General features: G+C 46.1%; 1 long non-coding RNA gene across 1 annotated transcript; it reads right to left on the bottom strand.

Annotated features, from left to right (window-relative positions):
* Positions 1–2593: 2593 nt before the first annotated feature.
* LOC141928822 (uncharacterized) lies at positions 2594–6093 on the bottom strand. The gene is made up of 3 exons (XR_012624877.1): positions 5716–6093; positions 4855–4948; positions 2594–2866 (listed from the first exon to the last, which is right to left on the bottom strand). It is a non-coding gene; the product is annotated as an uncharacterized LOC141928822 (long non-coding RNA).
* Between the last annotated feature and the right edge of the window lie 2636 nt (positions 6094–8729).

Here is an 8729-nt window from a genome sequence, read left to right as displayed (position 1 = left end):
GAGCTTCTAACAATGGCAAGTCATTAATGGAGCAACCAGCAAATGAACAAGCAATAGTGGGGCTGGAAGGAACCTCAGTCATTGTAGGAAAGAAAGCGTTTGCAATGGAGGGCAAGGGTCAGCACAGCTAATGCAAATGGCAGATACCCAAATCTTGCTGCTTTTGGTTTGAACTACCACAGTTCAAATACAGTTCAGTTCATGCCAAGTCTCTTAAGGGTTTAAGTAACCCTACTGTGGAGCACATAACCCCCTGACAGCTTAGGATTCACCCAGAGAAGGACTGTGCTCCCATCAGTAATAACAGCAATAACTTTTATTACTGCAGCTTGTGGTGGACATTATCTGTTCACACAGGCTTTGAAAAAAAGAAGATGGTCCCAAATAAAGAATCATAAATCACAGAATGGTTTGGGCTGGAAGGGACCTTTAAAGGTCATCTGGTCCAACCCCCCTGCAGTGAGCAGGGACATCTTCAACTAGATCAGGTTGCTCAGAGTCCCATCCAACCTGACCTTGAATGTTTCCAGGGATGGGGCATCTACCACCTCTCCAGGCAACTTGTTCCAGTGGTTCACCACCCGCATCATAAAAAAATCTCTTATATCTAGGCTGAATCTACCCTCTTTTAGTTTAAAACTATTACCCCTTGTCCTATCTCTATAGGCCCTGTTAAAGAGTCTGTCCCCATCTTTCTTATATGCTCCTGGTTTTTTTTAAGAAAAAGCAGTCCACTTCCAAAAACATTTTGGGAGTCAAGTGGTTCATCTGTCTCTTAATCCCCAAGGGACTGCTAGTAATCCACACTTCACTTGTAACATCTCCCCATAAGGTCACCTTGTGTAACATTTTGCATCTGCCAACAGCACTAGTAAGGTCCTCTGGCGTGTGTCCCTCTTGGTGACACAGGGGAGGAATAAGTAGCTCGTCCAGGCATTGCATTTTCTGGAGTAAGGAGTGAGATTCAGGAGGAAACTTCACCAGGAATAGACCTGGCATCTAAGCTCATACTTTCATCAAAGATGAGAGCTTTCCTTGGTTAGAATTCAGAAGCTGCCTTTCTTTTCAGCCACAAACCAGAGCAGTTTAATTGAGGAATCCTGCCAGGGAGGTACAGCTTGGCTCCAGGGTGCCTCCACCCTTCCCTGCAGCACCTTTGATTTCCTAAATCGAACTACACTTCCCAGAAGGCACTTTCCCTGGCAGTGCCTCCAGGCAGGCCTGTGGCTAGGGCTAGTTAGAGTTTCCTCTCTCAGGCTTTTGACTTTTTCCAGCAAGACGAGGGAACAGACACATTTTTTTAAAATATCATTTAATCAAAAGAAAATCTATTCTTATGGGAAATGAAGAAGGAAGAAATAAAAAAAAAAAAACCACCCTCTGGGGAGATGGAATATTTTCAACTAGCCTAATGATAACTATCCCACAGCTCCCTAAATCTGGCTCCCTGCCTTTCACATAAGCAGTGAACGGGTAGGAACTCCTGCTGTCAGTGTTTTACTTCATTTGTGACCCACCACCTCTTTTCAAATAAATTCCCGTTGAATTATCTGAAGTGAGCAGAGAGCAAGGGGGAAAAGGAATTCAGGCTGGGGGGATAGTACTGAAGTTATTTCAGCTGGAAGATCGAGTGCATTGCATCCATTTAAAATTCATTTAAAATGGTGAAAGAGGTGTTCTGAACTCAGTGGGAGGTTGATGACTGATTTGAATTCACCCTCGAAGGCCCTGTGACAGCGAAAGGCTCTCTGGAAAATAAAAGTCCCCAGAGAGGTCTCCTGGGATGTGGGGAATGGTACAAATCAAAGCAAACCGGAGGTGTGACATAGGTCTTGGCAAAGCCAGAGGTGGAGGATCTGGGCATCTGCCTTCCCAGGAGGGCAGAGGTGAAGCCACCTGCTGCCTGTCCCCCATGGCAGCCCTCAGCTGGCTCCTCCTCACTGGGGAGCATCCCCCCAGAAACATGCCTGTCCCCAGGGGAAGGTGCCTGAAGCCATTTTTTCAACTGAGGCCTCAGGGTGATGCCCAAAGGGAATGCAGCGGGGTAGAAAATTGAGCAGGGCTTTGATGCATTTGCCAGCTTAGTTTAGCAACAACCAACAGCAAGGAGAGCACCACCGCTAATTCCAGAGCGGGGCCCTGCTCCCCCCATGGCCATTAGCTGCCTGCATCAGCCCTTATTTCTGCCTTAGTTTTCCTATCTGTGGAACAGTGATGATAAATAATACAGACCCATTTTTGTGATGGATTTGAGCTCTCTGGATACAAATTGCTAACAGTGACAAATACTCTTGAAGGTAGTTTAAAGAAACATAGATAATTCAGTGTGTTTTGTAATATAGCTTACGCTGCTTATACACACATATGTTTCTGTTTCTTCTTAAGATTCATTTCATTTTTAAGTGCATGTGAGAAGAGCCCAGAGTTCAGCTATACAGCTCTTATTATTGATGGTTTTTAAAAGTAAATAAGTGTATGTTATTATGATTTCATCTCCTGTGCCGGAAAGCAGCGCTCTGAGTGCGCATCACTCTGGGAGACCTGCCGTGTTTATATCCCTTATGAGATACGTCTTTGTTTTCTGAGGCGCAGAGAGTGTCTTCTCCATTTCACAGCACACTAAGGATTAACACCCAAACTGTAAAATGCATTGTACTTCCACTGTTAATCTGTCACATAAAAAAAAAAGAACAAAAATAACAACAAAAAATCTTCACTTGCCTTTACTGACTTTCCACATCGATGATTTTTTTAGCATTTTTGGAAGACAGTTGAATCTTTCCAGGAGATGGGTGATGTCTTCAGGGCTCTTCAGGCTGCAGCAAGGGTGATCCAAACTGTATATAACCTCTGTTTCACACTGTACCTGAAAGACAGACCCCGGGTAGCTGAGGACAGCCTTTGACTCGAGAAGGCAGGCCCGAAATCTCTGCTCCTGCCATATAAGTTTAAATAAGCGAGTTTGTGCTGCAGTTCCCATGTGCAAGACAGGTATCATAGACCCCTCCAGTCTCACCAAGGCTTTCTGTGGGGCTTGGATGTTAGAACAAAATAGGGTATGTAAATAGATAATATGGGGAGAAAATGCAAGCCTCAGGTGTTTCTTGTTTTTGAAAGAAAAGAATGCCTCCAGCTTAGGAGCTTGCAAAAAGTTTGTAGCATTTTATATGAGCCTGGATTCCCACGTGGGGTTTGGAGTGAATTTTACATAAAGTTTGTCTGGAAATGTTCCAGCCTGCAGCTGAAAATAAAACTCTGCAAAGGTACCAAACTCTGGTGACTCACATCTGATCCCAGGCTGAGATTTTTCAAAGCTGCAGAGGAAAGCTGGATAGCAGAGTTCACATTAATTTTAATAAGAATTGGGCATTCAGATCCTGTAAGTGATAGCAGGGGGTATCAGCCTCAAAACCTGTACAAGCCCCAGCCAAGCGGGACTGCATTTCTGCAGAGCTCTGACAGCTCTAAATACCTGTTGGAGCCAGCAGAGACGTGGCGTGGCACAACCACATGCACACAGGTACACAGGCGCCTGCTCCCACAGCATTGCCAGCACCTTCCAAAAGTGATGGGGATATTTTTTAGCCTGTATATTTTGAGGTGGCTTTTTTTTCCTGCCTACTAGGAAGCAGGGATTTTCTGCAAAGTGTGTTCATATGGCTAAGTGAAAGCTATAAACACGCAAACTCCAGTTCAGCAAGTTTTTATGCTGATTGCTGGACCTCTGCTTTGAGCAGATCCTAGCAGCATATAGCTTGATGCTGAGGAATTTCTTAATGAACAAGTTTCAGCACAGTATTTATGGCAATGCTGAGAGGCCCTCTAGTTATCAGGGAATAAAACTCAGGTTTAGAGGTTCAGACCATTTCTTAATTCAGGCTTTTAACTCAGAATTGCACAAGCAATTAAAACACTGGTGGGTGCAAAACTTCTGTAAGAACCTCACATTGCCACAGTCTCTCAATGTGAGGTTTCCTAGTGAAATTTCATTAGGGTTTTTTGGCTCTATTTTGGTGCTTCTGATGCCCTCAATGAAGAAAGACATGGGCCTATGTCACAGCTGGCACTGATCTAAGCGGCCGGCACGGCCTGGGTGGGCTGCCCATGGCAGGGGAGATGTGGGCTCCTTCTCAGCCCCCCAATGTTTTCTACTTCTCCCTCCGCAGCTCTGCAGGAGCAGACCTGGCTCTTCCACAGCTCCTGTGTCATGGCGCTCAAGCTCCAGGCCGTGGCTCTGCTGGGTGCATCACTTCAGATTTTTCCAAACACTGAGTTTTAAGTATATCTCTAAATATATTGTTTTAATCGTTATTCATTATTTCCAGATTTTTCTGAACATCAAGAGGTTTTTTCCCAGCATATTTGTGAAAATGTATTTTTTAATCTTTGGTACGGAAGAAAATATTGATGATACTGAACTCTGCCAAGCTAAGCATTTGCCTTATTATCTTGAGGGGTTTGGTGGTGGGGGTTTTTTGGTTAATAGTTAAGTACTTTCCAATCCCTGCAGACTAAACTGATTTATGGTATTTCAGTGAATAAGCAGGGCATTACCTAGCTATTACGCATTCATTCTTTCCTACCTTGCATTTTTTTGGATAAGATTTTTTTACATCAGGCAGTGACTTTTAGACAATACCCAGTAGAGTGCTTGATGTGCCAACTACACGTAACTCTCACTGTCCTATATAAACATTGCAACACAGGAAAGTAACCTCTGTGTTCAACAGACCACAGGCACTGCTGAAGTCAAGAGTACTGCCAGCACACGCAGTAACCGTAGCAAATACAACTGTTGATGTAAAAGCCATTCCCTTCCACTCCTGAATTTGCAGTGGAAGTGTTCGAGCTTACCTCGATAAATGCTCAAGCTTCTGTCGATGACCAGTATAGCAGCTCTGAATCAGAGGACAATTGTAGAAAGGTCTAGACAGATGCATGTCATCATCTATAGGCAAGAAAGTAAAAGCAAGTTAAAGAAGTAACATCCCATTTTTAAACTAAAATTGTGGACTAAAAAGACAGAAGATTGTACAAGCTGAGCCTCAAGCACAGGCAAGACCCCAACTTTGAAAGAAGCCAGTCCTGTTTCTGCCTTTGCTAAAAGAGAGGTAAGACCCAAGACTCAATTCCTCCTTGTCTCAAGTGCCATTTCAAGTTGATGTAGCACTCAGAATACGTAGTGTAAGCTGAAGGTCGCTATAAAAAAATCCCAACAATTCTCAAAGGGAATGGTTTTTAAACATGTCACATCAGCATTTGTAAGACAATTAAGGCTGGCAATTGAGTTTCTAATCTCTCCAAATAAAGAAGTTTTTCCAAGGTGTATTTCTTCCTCAAGCAATAAATAAAAAGTTCAAAACATGCAGGGAATGCTTTTACTGGAAAAACAAGCATTACAGTATTTCTTGTTTAATAGCAATGTGTTTGAAATTACAAGTAGTTCAAGCTGTGGACACAAGCAACTCCCTGAAGTCAGAGGCATACTGTTCTCTCTAAAAAACATCCAGGAAAGAAACTGCTTGCATTATTCTACACTCTTTGAAAAAACAGACCAGTCTCAGTTTCACCAACAGAATTTCAACACACGCTGCAGCTGAACCAACACGACTCGTTATCGATGAAACATGTACAGAAACAGGGCTGAGCACGTGTTCATCGGAATCACTCGCTGGAGAGTCTCCTGCTCACAAACGGGTCACAGTTCAGGCTCACCTACACCCTCTGGAAGGAGACTGGGTCCACAGAACCAGGTGACCACTTGTGCACCCCAAGAAATGAGGCCAGTTACCACCTGCTGGTTTGCCAAGTCTGTAAATCCTGAAAAAAGGCATAAGATGGTGGTTGTTATGCAATTCCTTTAATTTTGACAAAACTCCCTTCATCATCTTAAACAGAAAGTATAAAAATAACACAGCAGAAATCTTTGTCTTTCCATTTTTCACTCTGTATCACTTCCTTATTTGAAGAAAAAACCCACAATCACCAGCAAAGCAAAAAGCAATCCCTACAAAGAGCCACATTCACTGAAGGCTAAAATAAAAAAAAAATAAAGCCTGAACTATTAAATACACTCATGACTAAGACATGTCTTTTTCACATAGCAGAGATTTTTACTACAGAAAAGGGATATTCTTTTTTTCCCCTCAATAGTCCAAGGACAATTGAGAACACAAAAAGCTATAGAAACTCAAGTTACTTACTTCAGAAGTTACTCATTTATACTTCCTTTATATTCTTTAGCAATTTGCAATACAATATTTGCATGCTATTATAAATTGCTAACTAAGAATTGCTCTGCTGATTGAGGATGCCAATTAACTTCAGACACCAGAGTAAAAAGAGTGGGCTTATTTTACTGTTAATAATTAAAAGATATAAGCAAGTAATACAGGAAATAAGCAATAAGAAAAATACAGAATACTACACTTAATTATTACTACATACAGTTAATTATAGAAAAATAAGAATAAGCAAGGTAACGCACCTAATCATTACTACCCAATGGGGAGAATAGTGATTAAGGCAGATCCATCCCCACTCACACCCGTTCCCACCACCCAGCCCCGCAGGCGCTGGGCAGCCCCAGGTGCAGCGAGGATTTGTTGAGCCTGTCCCGGCGAGTGGGAAATCCTACGCGGGGCGTCCACCCGTAGCTGAGGCACCCAGAGTCGCTGTGAGCGGGTCCGGCCTCATGGACCAAAATCAGCAAGTCAGAAAGACTTGCACTTTTCTTTGAGCAGAAACATCTGGTTTCATCCTCCTGTTGGATTCCACCCAGAGCCTGGCCAGGGCTCGGGGAGAACCAAGGGAGTTTCTAACAAGGCAAACACTTGGGTTCTCAGCCTTGAACAAGCTGAACGAGGGAAGCTGGGTACATTCTCACGGCATTTCATCCTCACTGCTGATTATATTCTGTCCAGGCTGCATCTGTCACTAGTGAGCATTCATATTTCGTTAATGATCGGATACTAATAATTAACGCTAATGGTAATGCAGATTTACTAATTGGCAGATACTAATAATGGATAACCTTTGGTTGTGAGGTTCATCTAGAGGTCAACTGTGTTTCAGGGCCTATGATTCAGGCCCCAGCACTACAGGAATGAAAAAGAACAGTTCTCAGCATTACTGCACTCAGTTGCTGTCATTTCCCCCAGCTGCTCACACAGCTCCCTGCTGAATGCAGCCTCCCCCACCCACCTGCAGGAACTCCACAGCAGTTTCCCTGAACTCAGGGCATATTAAGGGGTATTCCCAACCTCTCAGATTTAAGCCCCTTCTCCCAGCTAAATCTGACTGTCTTCCAGTCATCAACAACAACACAAGCTCATGTTTCCACAATTACAACCCAAGCATCATCCTAAATATTAATAAAACACATCAAAGGTTTAGCAATGCCATTACCAACCTTTTTCAGTAAGCTCTGGTGCTGCTGTTAGAAAACAATTCAAGACTGTGCTCAGGTTGCTCAAAAGCAACTGGCAGCGCTGAAGGGACTGGAATGTCTGTGGGTCAATGGAGTTGTAGGAGCATCAAACAGCAGAACCTTTTCAAGAAAAAATATTAAATCATCAGCCTACGGAACAGCTTCAGAGCTTCAAAAGTTCACTTCAAGAACTGCATGCGATATCATATCCCAGCAGGTTACTGAACAAGCTCAGTTAGAAGGAATGATGTTATCTTTGCAGAATGGCTACACCAGTACTCACCTATGTGATCAAATCCATCAGCTGTAGAGATCACTTTGTTCCCTGTCCACTCAAGAACAAACGAGCACAGAGGAAGATACCCGAGATGTGTTTTCTCCTCTAAAGGAAGATTTTTGCTCCAGGAGCTCTTTCCAGGAGCTGCTGCTCCGGAAAGCGTACGGGGTGTGTGTGTGTGTGTGTGTGTGTGTGTCAGCGAGAACCACGTGGCAGGAGCGGGGGGCGGGGGGGATAAACAAAATAATACACACCCCCGAGAGAAAAGCTGAACCCGCCCCACGAAACCAACAGCTGAAGCCGGGGAGCGCCCGGCAGCGCCGGGACCCCGACCCGGGTAAAGGCTCCAGGTTCCCGACGTGAACTCGCCCCGGGGAGTGGGGGGGCCGCCGCCGGAGGGGGCGGGGTGGGGGTGTGTTATTTTGTTTATCCCCCCCCAGCTCCTGCCACGTGGTTCTCGATGGCACCGCTCGCCCGCTCCCCCCCCTCCCGGTTTCTGGCAGCAGCAGCTTTGCCGCCCGCGGAAGGCAGGCGGGAGCCTTTAGGACCCAGCGGCGTCCCCGCCGGCTCCTGCCCGGCGGCACAGGGGGGTCCCGGCGGCGGCGGCGCCTCTGCCCGGAGCGGCCGGTGGCTCTGAGGGGTGTGGGGGCCGCGCTCTGCGGGCACCCCCCGCCTCCTCCCGGCTGGAAAAAGGGGAACCCCTGCGCTGCCTGAGGGGAAGGGGGTGTCTCCTCACCTCTCCGGAGCCCCAGCTCTGCGGCAGGTACTGTGGCTGCCCCCCCGCCCCGGCACCGCCTGGCTGCTGGGGCCTGCACAGGGTCGGGGGGGTCTGAGGGAGAGATGTGGGGCCGCGTGTGTGTGGTGGGTCAGGGCTGGGGGGGATGTGGGGCCGCGTGTGTGTGGTGGGTCAGGGCTGGGGGGGATGTGGGGCCGCGTGTGTGTGGTGGGTCAGGGCTGGGGGGGATGTGGGGCCGCCGGTGTGTGACAGGGGTCGGGATGGGGGGAGCTGTGGAGCCTCTTCTG

This window comes from Strix aluco, chromosome 12 (genome assembly GCF_031877795.1).
Source record: "Strix aluco isolate bStrAlu1 chromosome 12, bStrAlu1.hap1, whole genome shotgun sequence".
In the NCBI taxonomy this organism is placed as follows: domain Eukaryota; kingdom Metazoa; phylum Chordata; class Aves; order Strigiformes; family Strigidae; genus Strix; species Strix aluco.
This window is presented reverse-complemented; position numbering and strand designations above follow the sequence as displayed.